Source organism: Amblyraja radiata, chromosome 5, assembly GCF_010909765.2.
Source record: "Amblyraja radiata isolate CabotCenter1 chromosome 5, sAmbRad1.1.pri, whole genome shotgun sequence".
NCBI classification, from domain to species: Eukaryota; Metazoa; Chordata; class Chondrichthyes; order Rajiformes; family Rajidae; genus Amblyraja; species Amblyraja radiata.
In genome coordinates, this window is record NC_045960.1 from 111,814,888 (window position 1) to 111,834,213 (window position 19,326).

At 48.5% G+C, this 19,326-nt stretch overlaps 1 long non-coding RNA gene and 5 other non-coding genes across 6 annotated transcripts; 5 read left to right on the plus strand and 1 right to left on the minus strand.

Moving 5' to 3' along the window:
• Window positions 1-1,389: 1,389 nt before the first annotated feature.
• On the plus strand, window positions 1,390-1,508 carry LOC116973807. The gene has a single exon (XR_004412126.1). It is a non-coding gene; the product is annotated as a 5S ribosomal RNA (ribosomal RNA).
• A 685-nt stretch (window positions 1,509-2,193) lies between these two features.
• LOC116973906 lies at window positions 2,194-2,312 on the plus strand. The gene has a single exon (XR_004412186.1). It is a non-coding gene; the product is annotated as a 5S ribosomal RNA (ribosomal RNA).
• Window positions 2,313-3,623: 1,311 nt separating this feature from the next.
• LOC116973907 lies at window positions 3,624-3,742 on the plus strand. The gene has a single exon (XR_004412187.1). It is a non-coding gene; the product is annotated as a 5S ribosomal RNA (ribosomal RNA).
• An 807-nt stretch (window positions 3,743-4,549) lies between these two features.
• LOC116973695 lies at window positions 4,550-18,103 on the minus strand. Its single transcript, XR_004412106.1, has 3 exons — window positions 18,093-18,103; window positions 15,525-15,533; window positions 4,550-4,659 (listed from the first exon to the last, which is right to left on the minus strand). It is a non-coding gene; the product is annotated as an uncharacterized LOC116973695 (long non-coding RNA).
• On the plus strand, window positions 14,819-14,937 carry LOC116973908. The gene has a single exon (XR_004412188.1). It is a non-coding gene; the product is annotated as a 5S ribosomal RNA (ribosomal RNA).
• LOC116973909 lies at window positions 17,941-18,059 on the plus strand. The gene has a single exon (XR_004412189.1). It is a non-coding gene; the product is annotated as a 5S ribosomal RNA (ribosomal RNA).
• Window positions 18,104-19,326: the final 1,223 nt, after the last annotated feature.

Below are 19,326 nucleotides of genomic sequence, written 5' to 3' on the forward strand. Positions count from 1 at the left end.
CGACAAAAACCTGGACCCACTGCAGTTCGCGTACCGCCACAACAGATCAACGGTGGATGCGATCTCGCTGGCCCTCCACTCCGCACTGGACCACTTGGACAACAAAAACTCATATGTCAGGCTGTTATTCATTGATTACAGCTCGGCATTTAACACAATCATCCCCTCCAAACTGGTTACCAAACTCGCAGAACTGGGTCTCTGCGCATCCCTCTGCAACTGGATCCTTGACTTCCTCGTCCACAGACCACAGTCTGTTCGTTTTGGTGGAAATGTGTCAGCCTCAATAACAATCAGCACGGGAGCACCTCAAGGCTGCGTGCTCAGCCCCCTGCTGTACTCACTCTATACCCATGACTGCGTAGCGAACCACAGTGCGAACTCCATCATCAAGTTCGCTGACGACACCACTATTGTGGGGCGTATCACTGATGGGGATGAGTCAGAGTACAGAAGAGAGATCGAGCAACTGTCCATATGGTGCCAGCGCAATAACCTGGCCCTCAACACCAGCAAAACCAAGGAACTGATTGTGGACTTTGGAAGGAGTAGGAGGGGGACCCACAGCCCCATTTATATCAACGGGTCGATGGTTGAAAGGGTCAAGAGCTTCAAATTCCTGGGCGTGCACATCTCTGAAGATCTTTCCTGGTCCGAGAACACTAATGCAATCATCAAAAAAGCACATCAGCGCCTCTACTTCCTGAGAAGATTACGGAGAGTCGGATTGTCAAGGAAGACTCTCTCTAACTTCTACAGGTGCACAGTCGAGAGCATGCTGAACGGTTGCATCGTGGCTTGGTTCGGCAATTTGAGTGCCCTGGAAAGGAAAAGACTACAAAAAGTAGTAAACACTGCCCAGTCCATCTTCGGCTCTGACCTTCCTTCCATCGAGGGGATTTATCGCAGTCGCTGCCTCAAAAAGGCTGGCAGTATCATCAAAGACCCACACCATCCTGGCCACACACTCATCTCCCTGCTACCTTCAGGTAGAAGGTACAGGAGCCTGAAGACTGCAACAACCAGGTTCAGGAATAGTTACTTCCCCTCAGCCATCAGGCTATTAAACCTGGCTCGGACAAAACTCTGATTATTACCAACCACTTTCTGTTATTTGCACTATCAGTTTATTTATTCATGTGTGTATATATTTATATCATGGTATATGGACACATTTATCTGTTTTGTAGTAAATGCCTACTATTTTCTGTGTGCTTAAGCAAAGCAAGAATTTCATTGTCCTATACAGGGACACATGACAATAAACTCACTTGAACTTGAACTTGAACTTGAGCGGGGCGAGTGAAGTTCCCATAGCCCCCTTGGGGTCGACTGACAATGAGAAGGAGAGTGCGTGTGTTAAATACACGTTTAGTGTGGCTACTCTCTGCCTACGGCCATACTAGCCTGAACACGCCCGATCCCGTCTGACCTCGGAAGCTAAGCAAGCTCAGGCCTGGTTAGTACTTGGATGGGAGACCGCCTGGGAATACCAGGTGTCGTAGGCTTTTTTTTCTCCCTCCCACCACCGGGACACACACTCTCTCTCTCTTTCTCTTTCTCTCTCTCTTTAACTCTCCTCCTCGCTCTTTTCCTTTCTCGTTCAAGTGCACAAATAAATAAACAAACAAACACACACACACACACCTATCCAAGTCAATTTTGCACACTAAACTAATCTGTTGTGTGGGACCTCATCAAAGGCTTTTTGTTCCTTTCTACAATGTTACGATGATTTTGTGTTTTTTTCTGCTTTATGCTTGGGTGGGTGAGTGAGTGGGTGAGAGAGTGAGTGAGATGCTGCTGCTGCGTGGGGTCGGGGTCAGGGTCGGGGACTCTCGGCAGTGCCTCTCGCCTCTCACCTTGTCTAGTGAATGTCGGGCGGCCCCCTCAGGGTCGACCGACAATGAGAAGGAGAGTGCGTGTGTTAAATACACGTTTAGTGTGGCTACTCTCTGCCTACGGCCATACTAGCCTGAACACGCCCGATCCCGTCTGATCTCGGAATCTAAGTGGGTGAGAGAGTGAGTGAGATGCTGCTGCTGCGTGGGGTCGGGGTGACGGTCGGGGACTCTCGGCAGTGCCTCTCGCCTCTCACCTTGTCTAGTGAATGTCGGGCGGCCCCCTCAGGGTCGACCGACAATGAGAAGGAGAGTGCGTGTGTTAAATACACGTTTAGTGTGGCTACTCTCTGCCTACGGCCATACTAGCCTGAACACGCCCGATCCCGTCTGATCTCGGAAGCTAAGCAAGCTCAGGCCTGGTTAGTACTTGGATGGGAGACCGCCTGGGAATACCAGGTGTCGTAGGCTTTTATTTCTCCCTCCCACCACCGGGACACACACTCTCTCTCTCTTTCTCTTTCTCTCTCTCTTTAACTCTCCTCCTCGCTCTTTTCCTTTCTCGTTCAAGTGCACAAATAAATAAACAAACAAACACACACACACACACACACACACACACACACACACACCTATCCAAGTCAATTTTGCACACTAAACTAATCTGTTGTGTGGGACCTCATCAAAAGCTTTTTGTTCCTTTCTACAATGTTACGATGATTTTGTGTTTTTTTCTGCTTTATGCTTGGGTGGGTGAGTGAGTGGGTGAGAGAGTGAGTGAGATGCTGCTGCTACGTGGGGTTGGGGTCAGGGTCGGGGACTCTCGGCCGTGCCTCTCGCCTCTCACCTTGTCCAGTGAATGTCGGGCGGCCCCCTCAGGGTCGACCGACAATGAGAAGGAGAGGGTACACAAAATTGCTGGAGGAACTCAGCGGGTGCAGCAGCATCTATGGAGCGAAGGAAATAGGCGACGTTTCGGGCCGAAACCCTTCTTCAGACTGATGGGGGGTGGGGAAAGAAGGAAGGAAAAAGGGAGGAGGAGGAGCCCGAGGGCGGGCGGATGGGAGGGTGGGAGGAGCACAGAAGGTGTGCAGTTAGAGAGGAGGTTGTGAAACTGTCTCCGGAGAGAGGAGGAGAACTTCTTCAAAGTGGGCATACCTTGAAGAGATATCGCAGTGGAGTAGACAAAGTGTTCAAAAGGGAACTGCAGATGCTGGAATATCGAAGGTACACAAAATTGCTGGAGGAACTCAGCGGGTGCAGCAGCATCTATAGAGCGAAGGAAATAGGTGACGTTTCGGGCCGAAACCCTTCTTCAGACTGATGGGGGGTGGGGAAAGAAAGAAGGAAAAAGGGAGGAGGAGGAGCCCGAGGGCGGGCGGATGGGAGGGTGGGAGGAGCACAGAAGGTGTGCAGTTAAGAGAGGAGGTTGTGAAACTGTCTCCGGAGAGAGGAGGAGAACTTCTTCAAAGTGGGCATACCTTGAAGAGATATCGCAGTGGAGTAGACAAAGTGTTCATATACACGTTTAGTGTGGCCACTATCTGCCTACGGCCATACTAGCCTGAACACGCCCGATCCCGTCTGATCTCGGAATCTAAGTGGGTGAGAGAGTGAGTGAGATGCTGCTGCTGCGTGGGGTCGGGGTGACGGTCGGGGACTCTCGGCAGTGCCTCTCGCCTCTCACCTTGTCTAGTGAATGTCGGGCGGCCCCCTCAGGGTCGACCGACAATGAGAAGGAGAGTGAGTGTGTTAAATACACGTTTAGTGTGGCTACTCTCTGCCTACGGCCATACTAGCCTGAACACGCCCGATCCCGTCTGATCTCGGAAGCTAAGCAAGCTCAGGCCTGGTTAGTACTTGGATGGGAGACCGCCTGGGAATACCAGGTGTCGTAGGCTTTTTTTTCTCCCGCCCACCACCGGCGGACACACTCTCTCTCTTTAACTCTCCTCCTCGCTCTTTTCCTTTCTCTTTTCCTTAAATAATCGTAAGCTTGCATCTGAGTAAAATTGATTTCCAAACGCATTGAGAGTTTACGATTATTTAAATGGTAAATGGAGCTTCAGAAGCGTTTTTATTTTGCATGTTAAAACCCACCCGAGAACCATGGGCGATTTTGCAATTTTACTGACGGGTTTCTAACTTATAATACTTTTCATCTAACAAATGAATAAAGATAACAAAGCCAATAATGCCACTTTTGATGAAATGCAGCGAGCAAACGCGATAATTCCCGATATTTTGGATCTTTAAATCTCCACGAAAAATGTCCGCAATCAACTTCCGCCGTTTTAACACCTTCAGCTCCCTCTTGTATTTACCTGAGTTTCTATCTTTTTTTGGGACTGTAAATTTAGGTAGCTGTTCTTCACGGTCACCCCGACTGGCTCACTTAATTGCAGCTCAAAAACTGGCCGTTTTCGATGTTTTTCACGGGTGTGAAAGTGCGTGTTTTCCCATTCACTAACATGTACCGGAAGTGACGCTTGTCCCCCAGTTAAAATTTTCGGTCACGTGAGTGGGGATTTACGCTCCAGTGACCTTTCGTGAAATCACCCTATAGTTCCTGGAGAGCGGCGAGTGAAGTTCCCATAGCCCCCTTGGGGTCGACCGACAATGAGAAGGAGAGTGCGTGTGTTAAATACACGTTTAGTGTGGCCACTCTCTGCCTACGGCCATACTAGCCTGAACACGCCCGATCCCGTCTGGTTAGTACTTGGATGGGAGACCGCCTGGGAATACCAGGTGCCGTAGGGTTTTTTTACCCTCTCCCACCACTGGGGGACACACTCTCTCTCTCTCTCTCTCTTTAACTCTCCTCCTCGCTCTTTTCCTTTCTCGTTCTAGTGCACAAACAAACAAACACACACACAAACACACACAGACCTATGCAAGTCAATTTTGGAAACTAGACTAATCTCTTTTGTGGGACCTCGTCAAAGGCTGTTTGATCCTTTCTACAAGTTAACGATATAGGGGTTTTTTTGGCTTTAAAAGCGCCCTCTCTCCCTCTGTCCCTCCCTCCCTCCCTCCCTCCTCTGAGAGCGGCCTATCTGTGTCACTGCCTATCCACTTACTTGTGACTTTGAGGATAGATCGCAGCGGGGATATTAACGGAAAAGAAAACAACGGCAATGTTTGAAAAAGTAAATAGAAAGGAGAGAGCAGTGGGGATATAAACATTTCAAAAGAAGCAATTTTTGAAAAAATTAATTGTTTCATGTAAATTAAAGAAAAGCAATTTCAGTCTAAATCAGCGGATCAAATAAGCGCAAAGTTTTGAAACAGTTATTAGGTATGTTACAAAACTTACCTTCAGCGGCGCTGCAGTTCTGTCACTGGCCTTTGAGGAGGGGGGCTGGATTAAAATGCCGGTTCCTCCTGCCTGTCCGAGATATATTTTCTCGGGCTTCTACCTGATGCTGAAAATTCCTTCTGACTGCCGGTCTCGGAATAAAAAAAAACACCCCCCCCGGGGGCCAATTTCAGCGCTGGAGTAAAATAAAAAGCTACTTCTAACGCCATCAACGCAGGCAACGGAACGGATCTCACGTATGGGACAAAGCAAGGGAAGTTGTGTATTTTACATATAAACTTGCTTCTTAGGATGACTTTAAACAAAATTTCACGTTGCGAAAATGTGATTTGGGCCCCATACGAACCGGCAGTGTTTTTCCTGCCGATATGTGGTCAAATTCACCGCAAACCGCAACGTTCCAATCGATCGCGTTCAACAAAAACCCACTCGCAAGATGATTAAAATGACCATTATTTACAGGAATTAAACATTAAATTCCTTCCATTTGGCCTATGAATTCATGACAATGAGATTTTAAAATCATGTTATACTATGAATTCTTGTGTGAATGTTATTTGGACACTTAGGCTATTTAAAAATGTTAACCATTTCTTAAGAAATGGATAGATGTTTAGATCTAGTAATTGAATTTTGTAATTAGCTACAATTAGGTAACCAACTAATTATATGCTTTAATTTCAGGTCATCCAAGTAAGATTGTTTCATATTTGTTTCAGAATGCTTCAATCTATAATAACTGAAAATGTATTTAATCTCTTAATTTTTAATAAAGTTATGGGCTTTTGACTGTCCTTGATCACAGCTTTTGAGTTAAGTCAATGGAAAAGCAATAGGGAACAAGATGCTAATTTCTGAGTATGAAAATGGCCATAACTTTTTTTAATACTGAAGATATGAAAGTGAATTAGGTGTCAAATTAAACTTCTTTTTATGCTTTATCTGATGGGATAAATTACAGACTTGATTTTTAAAATCACAAAATTTTGTAACATTGTTACTGAGTTATGCAATCATCTTTTGAAAAAGGATTATTCAAATATAAATAACAGTTTAATAAATATATAGTTTAAATTCCATTTGGAATATTTTGGACCAAGAAACCAAGAACCAATTATTGAAAAAAACGTCTACGTTTGGGAAAAAAAAGAAAAGCGTTTTTACCTTTTGAAAAATGGTGTAAATCGAAATAATGAATGTAATCAAAAATAAAAAGATTTTCAAAACAAACAAAAATAAAAAAGGGCAGAAAACCCAGTGTTTTTTATCGAACTGTGTTCCGGAGTCCGTCGTTGTGGAGAAGCGAACTCCGAATGTATGACCGTTGGTGAAGAACGTTCTGGAAACGAACGGCTTCTTCCCAGCGGGCAACGCGAGCGGGAAATAACGGGCGGCAACGGCTGAGGTGGATTGGGCGGGAGCGATCGTCGACAGTTGGTCGTGCGGGGACAGTTGTTCGGGAGCGATGGTCGACGGCAGGGCCGTGCGGTTAACGGACGTGGACAGGTGTGAGTGGGGGAGGGAGCTGACGCCGGGCCGGGGGGGGGGGGGGGGGGGAGGGCGCTGACGTCGGGCCGGGGGGGGGGGGGGTGGGAGCTGACGCCGGGGGGGGGTGGGGGGGGGGGGGGGGGGAGGGAGCTTGACGCCGGGGACGGGGGGGGACGAGCGCTGACAGTTGCGGTTGGTGAATGAGCGAGCGTCGCCCGCTGGGAAGGAGCCGTTTCCAGCAAAGATTATAGAGGAGCTCCGCTATAGGATCTTTGGTTTCCAGAAGGTTCTTCACCAACGGTCATTCATTCGTAGTTCGCTTCTCGAACAGCTGGCGGCGGTTCACAGGCCAATTGACAATTGAATCGGCAACAGTTGGACCGTGCGGTTAACGGGCGGACACTGCTGGCTGGGGGCTGGGGGGGGGGGGGGGGGGGGGGAGGTGCCGGTGCGGGCTGTTGTTTGATGGGCGCCGACAATTGAGAGGGTGAAGGCGGGCGGGAAGTGTCAACAGCTGGACGGCCGTGAGCGAACGAGCGTCCATAGTTGGGTCATAGAAAGGGGGAAACTTTTTTTCAAAGTTGAAAAGAGAGTTGATCCCGGGCGAGGAGGGAGCTGACGCGGGGGGTGGGGGAGGTTAACGTCGACAGGGAGGGGGTAGAGAGTGGGGCAGAGGGGGAGAAGAGAGAGAGAAGGAGAGGCCCTCTTCGGCCCACCGAGTCCGCTCCGACCAGTGATCCCCGCACACTTGCGTTATCCTACACGCACTGGGGACAATTAACAATTTTTGCCGAAGCCAATTAACCTACAAACCTGTACGTCTTTGGAGTATGGGAGGAAACCGGTGCACCCGGAGAAAACCCACGCAGGGTTTAGTTTAGAGATACAGCACGGAAACAGGCTATCGTATCCAGACCGATCAGTGACCCCAGCACATTAACACATCCCTACACACACGATGGACAATTTACATTTATACCAAGCCAATTTACCCACAAACCTGTACGTCTTTGGAGTGTGGGAGGAAACCGAAGATCTCGGAGAAAACCCACGCAGGTCACGGGGAGAAGGTACAAACTCCGTACAGACAGCACCTGTAGTCGGGATGGAACCCGGGTCTCTGGCACTGTGAGGCAGCAACTCTACCACTGCGCCGCCGTGCCACACTAGTAGAATGCAGAATGCATTGGGCTTGTTGGGGAAGGTCCCATTGTTACCAGCGATAATGTCCAGCATCACATTGAAGCCCGTTGGAGTGTGCAAGCCTTGCCACAATCTATGGATGTCCTTGTAGTTATTCTAGCGCCAACCTCATCCATATTTCCCTCCTGGCATCTTTAATGGGCTTGTAAACGTCGTGGATAGATGTCTTGACCACTGCAGACATGGACTTCACCTGGTAGTGGATGGACCTCATGGTTCACCATGGTTGGGGAACACAGGTATCATCTTCTTTTGTACGCAAGCCTCTCCACACTTGCTGATGTAGTCTGTCGTTACAGGGTTTACAGGGTTTCCTTTATTATCAGACCGAAGTCTGAACGAAATTTCGTGCCTGCAGTCATACATACATACAATACAATAAAAAACAACAATAAACACATATTAACATCCACCACAGTGAGTCCACATAGCACCTTCTCACTGTGATGGAGGCAAAACTCTTAGGGCTGCAGTCTCTTCCCTCCTCTTCTCTCTCTGCGCTGAGGCGATACCCCACCGGGCGATGTAGCAAACAATCCCGCAACTCAAACACCGCGGCCCCGGGGTGGTCGAAGCTGCTGTCCACCAGTCCTGCTGACACAGCCGCTGGCCCGCGGCCGAACCCCGGACTCAGGTCACCGCCGCCAGAACGCCATCCCAGCCACCGGAGCACCGTTCCAGCCCCGAGCCGGATCGCCCTCACGTGAGTGCCGTTACTGTCTCAGCCTCGCACCAGGCCGCCCCGACATGGGCGCCGCTCCTCCCTCGGGCTGGGCCGGGCAGCCCCGACATGGGCGCCGCTCCTCCCTCGGGCCGGGCAGCCCCGACATGGGCGCCGCTCCTCCCTTGGGCTGGGCCGTCCAAACATGGGCGCCACTCCTCTCGGGCTGGGAGCGCCGCACCTCCCCGAGCTCGGCCACTCCGACGGGAGCACCGTTCCTTCCTCGGACCAGGCCGCCCCCCGGGAACGTCACAGCCCCTCACGGAAGCCCTGTTCCAGCCCCGAGCCGGGCCGTCCTCACGAGAGCGAGCCCAGGGTGAGTCCTGGCGGGCTCTGCCTCCTGAGCCTCGAGGTCGCCAGCTCCGCCATTAGGCCTTAGCGCAGACGGAGGCAGAGAAGGGGAATACGACAAAAAAGTCGCATTCCCCCGCAGGGAGAGACAGCAAGCCCCGTTTCAACCCCCCCCCCCAAAACACAAACTAAAAAAACAAAAACTGGACTAGCCAAAACGAAATAATCAACACAAAAAAAGCAAAAACAAACGGACTGCAGGTGAGCCGCTGCTGCCAGGGCAGCGCCGCCACTTCCGGATGTGAAGTTGTGGACGCAGTCCAGACCATCGCACAAACCAACCTCCTTTCCATTGACTCCATCTACACCTCACGCTGCCTCGGCAAGGCCAGTAACATAATCAAGGACCAGTCGCACCCTGGCCACTCCCTCTTCTCCCCTCTCCCCTCGGGCAAGGGGTACAGAAGTGTGAAAACGCACACCTTCAGATTCAGGGACAGTTTCTTATCAGCTGTTATCAGGCAACTGAATCATCCAACCACAACCAGAGAGCGGTCCTGAACTACTATCTACCTCATTGGTGACCCTCGCACTATCTTTAATCGGACTTTACTGGACTTTATCTTGCACTAAACGTTATTCCCTTTAGCATATATCAGCATTCATAGTTTTATCTACACAGTTTTATCTACCACCAGGTGGCGCTTCGAGGGCAGCCTCGTCAACAGTCTGTCTTTTTGTTTTATGTATGGGAAGGCGGGTCGGGGGAAACTTTTTTTCAATCTCTTACCTTGCCAGAGATGCGATTGTTTTCCGGATCGTATCTCTGATCGCTCTACGGCCTAACATCGTGGAGCCGGAGGCCTTGCTCGGGACTGACTTTGAGCCCCACCGCGGGGCTGTGGACTTACCATCGGACCCGATCCCTTGCCTGGGATCAACGCTCCAACCGCGGCCTGCGGACTTTACAATCAAGAAGCTCGCAGTCTTGGGTTGAGACCGACGTCGGGAAGCTCCAGAAGCCGCACAATGTTCGACTGGCCCCGACCCGGGGTAGATCGCCCAGTGCGGGGGAGCTGAGATTCCCCCACCGATGCAGGAGCTTGATCGCCCCGACTACCTTGCCGGCTACGGGAGTAAGATCGTCCCGTCAACGGAAGGTTAGAGGCTCCCGACCGCGGGAGGACAAAGAAGGGAGAGATTGAATTTTTCTCGGCTCAGTGAGGTATGAGGAGGAGTCACTGTGGTGGATGTTTATGGGAGCTGAAGGGAGGAATGTGCACACATTCTCGCTGTCCGAGCACGATGTGAGGAGGGCTCTGACACGGGTGAACACGAGGAAAGCTGCAGGCCCCGATGGCATCTCGGGGCGAGTACTCAACTCCTGTGCTACGCAGCTAGCCCCGGTGCTCACTACAATATTCAATCTCTCCTTGGCCAAGTCCGTGGTCCCTGCCTGCTTCATAAAATCCATCATTGTATCGGTACCAAAAAATGCCTCCCCAGCCTGTCTGAATGACTACCGTCCGGTGACCCTCACCTCGGTAGTCATGGAATGCTTTGAGAGGCTAGTGAAACACATCTGCACCTTCCTCTCTCGCAACATGGACCCGTTACAGTTCGCATACCGTCCAAACAGATCCACGGACAATGCGGTCTCCCAGGTTTTGCACACCGCTCTCTCTCATCTTGACAGCCAGAAGGGGGGCTATGTGAGGATGCTGTTCATAGACTTCAGTTCAGCCTTCAACACGATAGTCCCCACCAGACTGGCCGAGAAGCTGCTGGAATTAGTGCTCAACACCCCCCTATGTGCCTGGGCCCTGGACTTTCTCACCTCCAGGCCCCAGGTAGTCAAGATGGGAGGGAATACATCGAAGTCCCTCACCCTGAGCACAGGATCGCCCCAGGGTTGCGTCCTCAGCCCCCTACTGTACTCCCTGTGCGCACATGACTGTGGCTAGGTTCAGCTCTAACTCAATAATTAAGTTTGCTGATGACACTGTGGTGGTGGGCCTGATCTCAGACAACGATGAGAAGGCCCACAGGAGGAGGTGGCTGATCTTGCACTCTGGTGTCAGCACAACAGCCTCCTCTTGAACATCAAAAAAACTAAGGAGCTGATCGTTGACTTTAGGAGGGCACATCATCCGAGGACGTACACACCATTGAGGATAAATGGGGATACTGTGGATAGGGTGAGCTGTTTTAAATATCTGGGAGTCCACATCTCTGAGGATATGACATGGACATCACACGCCGCAGCACTCGTGAGTAAGGCAAGGCAGCGCCTTTACCACCTCAGGCAATTGAGGGAATTCAGAGTGTCTCTGAGGATCAGGGCCGGATTTACCAATAAGCTAGACAAGCTTAAGCTTAGGGCCTCGAGATCTAGGGGGGCCTCGCAGAGCCGGATTTACCACTAGGCTTCATAGGCTGAAGCCTAGGGCCTCGAAATCTAGGGGGCCTCTAGCCAAGGCAGGACACCTGCCGTTCACTCTGGGCGGCCCCCACACTCTCTCTCCGTCTCCCCCCGCTATCCATATCCGGGCTGCCTGGTCTCCGCACTCCGCTCGCTCCTCATCCGCCAGCACGGCAGGCCGCCTTGCACATGCGTATTGCTGTGGCCTGCACGTGCTACCCCTGCACATGCGCCCAACCACGGCCAGCACATCATCGGCCGCCCTGCGCATGCGCACTGCAACGGCAACTGGTCGGCGCTGGGCACTTTCTCCCTCGCTTTGAATTGTGGGAGATTTGGCCGCCATTGCTGTCCGGTCGCTGCCTCGCCACCAGCGCTGAAAACCAACGCAGAATCATTCCCTGACCCTGGATCTGGAGTAACTCTTGCTTCTGGTTTCCTGGTCCTCCATAAATATTCTAAATGGAATTTAAACTGGAGGTGGTAGAGGGCTGAACAATAACAGCCTATTGCATTTTATCTGTTTATTTATTGTGTATATATATGGTCTATGGTGAACTTTTATCTCCTGTTCTGTATTATGTTTACATATTCTGTTGTGCTGCAGCAAGCAAGAATTTCATTGTCCTATCTGGGACACATGACAATAAAACTCTCTTGACTCTTGACTTGGACTTAAACAAAAATGGGTCCTTGGGGAAAAAAAGAGGTACCTTAAAATGTAGTTGCATCTGGTTGGGTAACTATGGTAGGATGAAGACTATTCCATGCTTTAATTGTGCGGGGGAACTCCATGGAGCAGCAAGCAACTCAGGATAGAAGAAATTGGGTGACATTTCGGGTAGAGACCCTTCTTTAGACTCCCTCTGGTTTTAGTGTCTTTAGTTTAATTTAAAGATACAGCGTGGAAACGGGCTCTTCAGCCCACCGAGTCCACGCCGACCACCAATCACCCATACACTAGTTCTTTCCCACACATTAGCGGAGTAAGTCAAGAGTGTTTTATTCTCTCACGTCCCAGTTAGAACAATGAAATCCTTACTTGCAGCAGCACAACAGAATATGTAAACATAGTACTCTGTAAACAATGTTATAAACGAGAAAACAAAACGGTGTAATTTCTATATGAATATATAAGCTATATAAATATATGTGTGTGTGTATAATATATATATACCCACACACACACACACACAATTTCCCTCCTGGGATTAATAAAGTTCTATCGTATAGTATCGTGTGTGTAGGAAGGAACTGCAGATGCTGGCTTAAACTGAAGATAGACACAAAAAGCTGGAGTAACTCAACAGGTCAGACAGAATCTCTGGACAAAAGGAAAATATTACGTTTTGGGTTGGGTCTGAAATAGGTTCCTGCACAACTTTGGAATGTGGAAGGAAACAAAGCACCCGGAGAAAACCCATGTGATCAAAGGGAAAAGGAGCAAACTCCATACAGACAGCACCCATATTCAGGATCAATTCTGGGCCTCTGGCACTTTTAGGCAGCAATTTTATGGCCAATGTTCAGCCCCATAGTCTTGAACTTAATTAAAACGACAAGTGTAGCATTTCCTGCGGTTGCAAGGGAAAGTGCCAGGAGAGGGGGTGGTTTGGGTGGGAAGGGACGAATTGACCAGAGAGTTACGGAGGGAGCGGTCTCTGCAGAAAGCCAACAGGAGAAGAGATGGGAAGATGTGGCCAGTGGTGGGATCCCATAGGTAGACAAAAAAGCTGGAGAACATCAGCGAGTAAGGCAGCATCTGTAGAGCGAAGGAATAGACTACGTTTCGGTTCGAGACCCTTCTTCAGATTGTCGGGGAGGGGGGGGGGTGACATGAAAAAGAAAGGAAGAGGCGGAGACAGTAGGCTGTGGGAGAGCTGGGAAGGAGGGAGAAAGCAAGGACTACCTGAAATTAGAGAAGCCAATGTTCATACCGCTGGGGTGTAAACTAACCAAGCAAATATGAGGTGCTGCTCCTCCAATATGCGGTGGGCCTCACTCTGGCCATGGAGAAGGCCCAGGACAGAAAGGTCGGAATGGGAAGGGGAGTTGAAGTGTTGAGCCACCGGGAGATCAGGTTGGTTATTGCGAAGTGAGTGGAGGTATTGTGCGAAGCGATCGCCAAGCCTATGCTTGGTCTCACCGAGGTTGATCATACGCTGAATAATCCAACCACATTTTTGTTTGGAAGTGGAAAGAAATAATAGAAATTGTATTCATTGCAATGTGTAAAAAGAGTTGAGATACTGTATTATAATTTTGCTGCATGTCATTGTATATATCATGTCTTGAATGGTGAATATGTTTAGATTGTGGTTTTATTTGAAGCAGAAATAATATGTGAATGCTTCATTGAGCATAATTCCGACTGGTAACTACGCACTTCGTCCAAGCTAATTATCGCACGCATCATGCAAGTCGTCTTAAATGACCACCTAAACTGTCATTTCGCAACTTTAAAAGCTGCCAAGGTTGCCCGGCTGACAACAGAGAAAAAAAATTAAGTGAGAGCCCTGCAAGGTGTATAATATTTTTGACACTGTCATAGGCCTTTCTTACATATGCTGTCACAACGCACTGTAGTCTCTAAACAACCCGTCAGTCATTTTTCTTGCCCTCCATTTCAGAATAATATTGTTTTAAGCCAATAACTCGACACTAGCGGTGGCAATAAATAAATGAATAAATAAAGCACAGCTTTCCAGCCCCATATCACATTGGCCACATTCGGCTGCAAATCGGTGTCAATCTGGTGGACCATCTTCCTCTAGTCGTGCGGGCGGGGGATTGGGGGGTGTGGGGCTCACAAGTGGAACAGCTTAGGGCCTCTCTTCATCGAGAGTGCGTGTGTTAAATACCAGGTGCCGTAGGCTTTTTTTACCCTCTCCCACCACTGGGGGACACTCTCTCTTCCTCGTTCTCTCTCTCTCTCTTTAACTCTCCTCCTCGCTCTTTTCCTTTCTCGTTCAAGTCCACAAACAAACAAACACACACACACGCACCTATCCAAGTCAATTTTGCACACTAAACTAATCTGTTGTGTGGGACCTCGTCAAAGGCTTTTTGTTCCTATCTACAATGTTACGATGATTTTGTGTTTTTTTCTGCTTTATGCTTGGGTGGGTGAGAGAGTGAGTGAGATGCTGCTGCTGCGTGGGGTCAGGGTCAGGGTCGGGGACTCTCGGCCGTGCCTCTCGCCTCTCACCTTGTACAGTGAATGTCGGGCGGCCCCCTCAGGGTCGACCGACAATGAGAAGGAGAGTGCGTGTGTTAAATACACGTTTAGTGTGGCTACTCTCTGCCTACGGCCATACTAGCCTGAACACGCCCGATCCCGTCTGATCTCGGAAGGGGTGAGAGAGTGAGTGAGATGCTGCTGCTGCGTGGGGTCGGGGTGACGGTCGGGGACTCTCGGCAGTGCCTCTCGCCTCTCACCTTGTCTAGTGAATGTCGGGCGGCCCCCTCAGGGTCGACCGACAATGAGAAGGAGAGTGCGTGTGTTAAATACACGTTTAGTGTTGCTACTCTCTGCCTACGGCCATACTAGCCTGAACACGCCCGATCCCGTCTGATCTCGGAAGCTAAGCAAGCTCAGGCCTGGTTAGTACTTGGATGGGAGACCGCCTGGGAATACCAGGTGTCGTAGGCTTTTTTTTCCTCCCTCCCACCACCGGCGGACACACTCTCTCTCTCTCTCACTCTTTCTCTTTCTCTCTCTCTTTAACTCTCCTCCTCGATCTTTTCCTTTCTCGTTCAAGTGCACAAATAAATAAATAAACAAACAAACAAACACACACACACACACACACCTATCCAAGTTAATTTTGCACACTAAACTAATCTGTTGTGTGGAACCTCGTCAAAGGCTTTTTGTTCCAATCTACAATGTTACGATGATTTTGTGTGGTTTTTTTTTTTGGCTTTATGCGTGAGTGGGTGGGTGAGTGAGTGAGCCAAGTCAAGTCAAGTCAATTCGTCACATACACATACGAGATGTGCAGTGAAATGAAAGTGGCAATGCTCGCGGACTTTGTGCAAAAAGACAAACAAACAAACAACCAAACAGAATGGAACAGAATCACATATTCTTTTACATATTAAATATGGTGGGCGGAAGGAAAAGGGGAAAAAAACATCAATTAAAAAAAAAGCAGTAGAGTGGTACAGTAAAGTTAGTCCCTGGTGAGATTGGAGTTTACAGTCCTAATGGCCTCCGGGAAGAAACCCCTTCTCAACCTCTCCATTCTCACAGCATGGCAACGGAGGGGTTTGCCTGAACGTAGCAGCTGGAACAGTCCGTTGCATGGGTGGAAGGGGTCTCCCATGATCTTATTGGCTCTGGAGTTGCACCTCCTGATGTATAGTTCCTGGAGAGGGGCGAGTGAAGTCCAGTTCTGTGCTTGGAAGATGATATAAGGAAAGCACAAGTTAAAAAAGAATCTGTAGTTACTGTATTTTTTGATGTAGAGAAGGCTTATGATATGTTGTGGAGAGAAGGTCTTCTAATAAAGCTGCATTTAATGGGAGTAGGAGGAAATATTTTTAACTGGATAATGGATTTTCTTAACGGTAGAAGTATCCAAGTTAAAATAGGGTCAGACATCTCTAGTAAATGTGTAGTCGAGAATGGAACTCCCCAAGGAAGTGCGATAAGCCCGATCCTATTCTCAATCATGATCAATGATATATTTGCAAACATTCAACCAGAGATGGGGCGATCGCTCTTTGCAGATGATGGCAGCCTATGGAGAAAGGGGAAGAATATAGATTTTATCGTGGGAAAAATGCAGCAAGGGATAGCCCAGGTGGAAGAGTGGGGAGTGAAATGGGGTTTTAAATTCTCTATAGAGAAGACAAAGACAACGGTTTTCACAAGGAAGGAAATTAAAGAGGATGTCCAGTTAAAACTATACGGCAACAATTTGGAAAGAGTAAAACATTTCCGTTTCCTGGGAGTCCATTTTGACTCCAGATTAACATGGAGGGTCCACATTACAAAAATAATTGGAAAATGCAAAAAAGCCATCAATGTAATGAGATGCTTAGCAGGTTTAGAGTGGGGAGCAGATATATTATCTCTTAAACATATCTATGTATCACTGATCAGATCCAGACTAGAGTATGGCAGTATAGCTTATGGATCAGCATCTAAGTCAGTGTTGTCCGAGTTGGACAAAGTCCAAGCGGAAGCTCTAAGAATCTGTATAGGAGGTGTGCGGACGTCACCTGTATGTGCACTACAGGTGGAAACTGGGGAGATGCCGTTGAGACTGCGCCGCAGACAACTAATGGCTAATTACTGGCTAAGCCTTAAGGGTCATGGAGAGAACCACCCAACAAAACAGGTAGTACAGGAGTGCTGGGAGAGAGGGGTGGCTCAGTCTGGAAGCTTCGGCTGGGTTGGAGGAGGTGTGGCAAGGGACATGGAAGTAGAGGACAAAGAGTTCTGCCCTGCAGTATTGTGGCCATCTGTCCCAATATGGTTACTAAACATCCCAAAAGTTGATCTGGAGATATGGGAGGCAAAAAGGAGGGAAAAAAATTCGGACCTAAAAACAGAATACCATAACCATATATATAATAGATACAGGGAACACCTCTTAATCTTCACAGATGGATCAAAGGACCCAGTAGCTGAAACAACAGGGGCAGCTGTGGTAGTGCAAGGGATGAATGTTGAGATTTGCAAAAGAACAAATAACTATTTGGCAGTGTATACAGTGGAACTGTACGCTATTTTGATGGCAGTTCGGTGGATAGAACAGGTGCAACCATGCAAAGTATTAATATGTAGCGACTCATTGTCTGCAATCCAGAGTATTGGGTCTGGTGCATCCCATAGGCGGCCTGACCTAGTGTATGAAATTCTACTACTATTAAGCCAAGAAACAAGGAAGGGCAGTGACGTGACTTTGTTGTGGGTCCCAGCACACATTGGTGTGCTAGGAAATGAAAAAGTGGATAAATTAGCAAAAGAGGCCGTTAAAAAAGAGAACATAGAGGTAAACTTACAATTATCCAAATCTGAAGGAAAACACATTGTGCGGAAGAAAATAAATCAGGAATGGCAACAATACTGGGAACAGGAGACAAAGGGGAGACACCTCTATTCGCTACAAAATAGAGTGGGCATTACAGCAAGAAGAGGGGGGAACAGGAGAGAACAGGTAGTATTAGCAAGATTGAGGATAGGACACACTCACCTGAACAGCACATTAAAAATGTTGGGAAAACACCCTACTGGGCTGTGTGAGGAATGCCATCAGCCGGAAACAGTTCAGCATGCTCTAGTTGCATGTACAAGATATGAAACAGAAAGAAGAGTTTTGATCAGTGAAATGAAGAATATTGGAATGACAGATATATCAGAAAAGAACATTCTAGAGTATGGAGGGGAAGGAAAAGGAGTAAAGGTGTTGTTTAATTTCTTGAGGGCCTCTGGCCTTATAAAAAGGATATAATGTAAAGACATGAGGACTGTGGAGTGAAGCCACAAGGTGGCAGCAATGCAACATTGTGGATGCCGGCTGCCGTAAAACTCCAAAGAAGAAGAAGCAGAAGAAGAGCGAAGTTCCCATAGCCCCCTTGGGGTCGACCGACAATGAGAAGGAGAGTGCGTGTGTTAAATACACGTTTAGTGTGGCTACTCTCTGCCTACGGCCATACTAGCCTGAACACGCCCGATCCCGTCTGATCTCGGAAGCTAAGCAAGCTCAGGCCTGGTTAGTACTTGGATGGGAGACCGCCTGGGAATACCAGGTGTCGTAGGCTTTTTTTTCTCCCTCCCACCACCGGCGGACACACTCTCTCTCTCTCTCACTCTTTCTCTTTCTCTCTCTCTTTAACTCTCCTCCTCGATCTTTTCCTTTCTCGTTCAAGTGCACAAATAAATAAACAAACAAACACACACACACACACACACACCTATCCAAGTTAATTTTGCACACTAAACTAATCTGTTGTGTGGAACCTCGTCAAAGGCTTTTTGTTCCAATCTACAATGTTACGATGATTTTGTGTGTTTTTTTTTTTGGCTTTATGCTTGAGTGGGTGGGTGAGTGAGTGAGCCAAGTCAAGTCAAGTTTATTCGTCACATACACATACGAGATGTGCAGTGAAATGAAAGTGGCAATGCTCGCGGACTTTGTGCAAAAAGACAAACAAACAAACAACCAAACAAACTACAAACAGAATGGAACAGAATCACATAGAAACATAGAAACATAGAAATTAGGTGCAGGAGTAGGCCATTCGGCCCTTCGAGCCTGCACCGCCATTCAATATGATCATGGCTGATCATCCAACTCAGTATCCCGTACCTGCCTTCTCTCCATACCCTCTGATCCCCTTAGCCACAAGGGCCACATCTAACTCCCTCTTAAATATAGCCAATGAACTGGCCTCGACTACCCTCTGTGGCAGGGAGTTCCAGAGATTCACCACTCTCTGTGTGAAAAAAGTTCTTCTCATCTCGGTTTTAAAGGATTACCCCCTCATCCTTAAGCTGTGACCCCTTGTCCTGGACTTCCCCAACATCGGGAGCAATCTTCCTGCATCTAGCCTGTCCAACCCCTTAAGAATTTTGTAAGTTTCTATAAGATCCCCTCTCAATCTCCTAAATTCTAGAGAGTATAAACCAAGTCTATCCAGTCTTTCTTCATAAGACAGTCCTGACATCCCAGGAATCAGTCTGGTGAACCTTCTCTGCACTCCCTCTATGGCAATAATGTCCTTCCTCAGATTTGGAGACCAAAACTGTACGCAATACTCCAGGTGTGGTCTCACCAAGACCCTGTACAACTGCAGTAGAACCTCCCTGCTCCTATACTCAAATCCTTTTGCTATGAAAGCTAACATACCATTCGCTTTCTTCACTGCCTGCTGCACCTGCATGCCCACTTTCAATGACTGGTGTACCATGACACCCAGGTCTCGCTGCATCACCCCTTTTCCTAGTCGGCCACCATTTAGATAATAGTCTGCTTTCATGTTTTTGCCACCAAAATGGATAACCTCACATTTATCCACATTATACTGC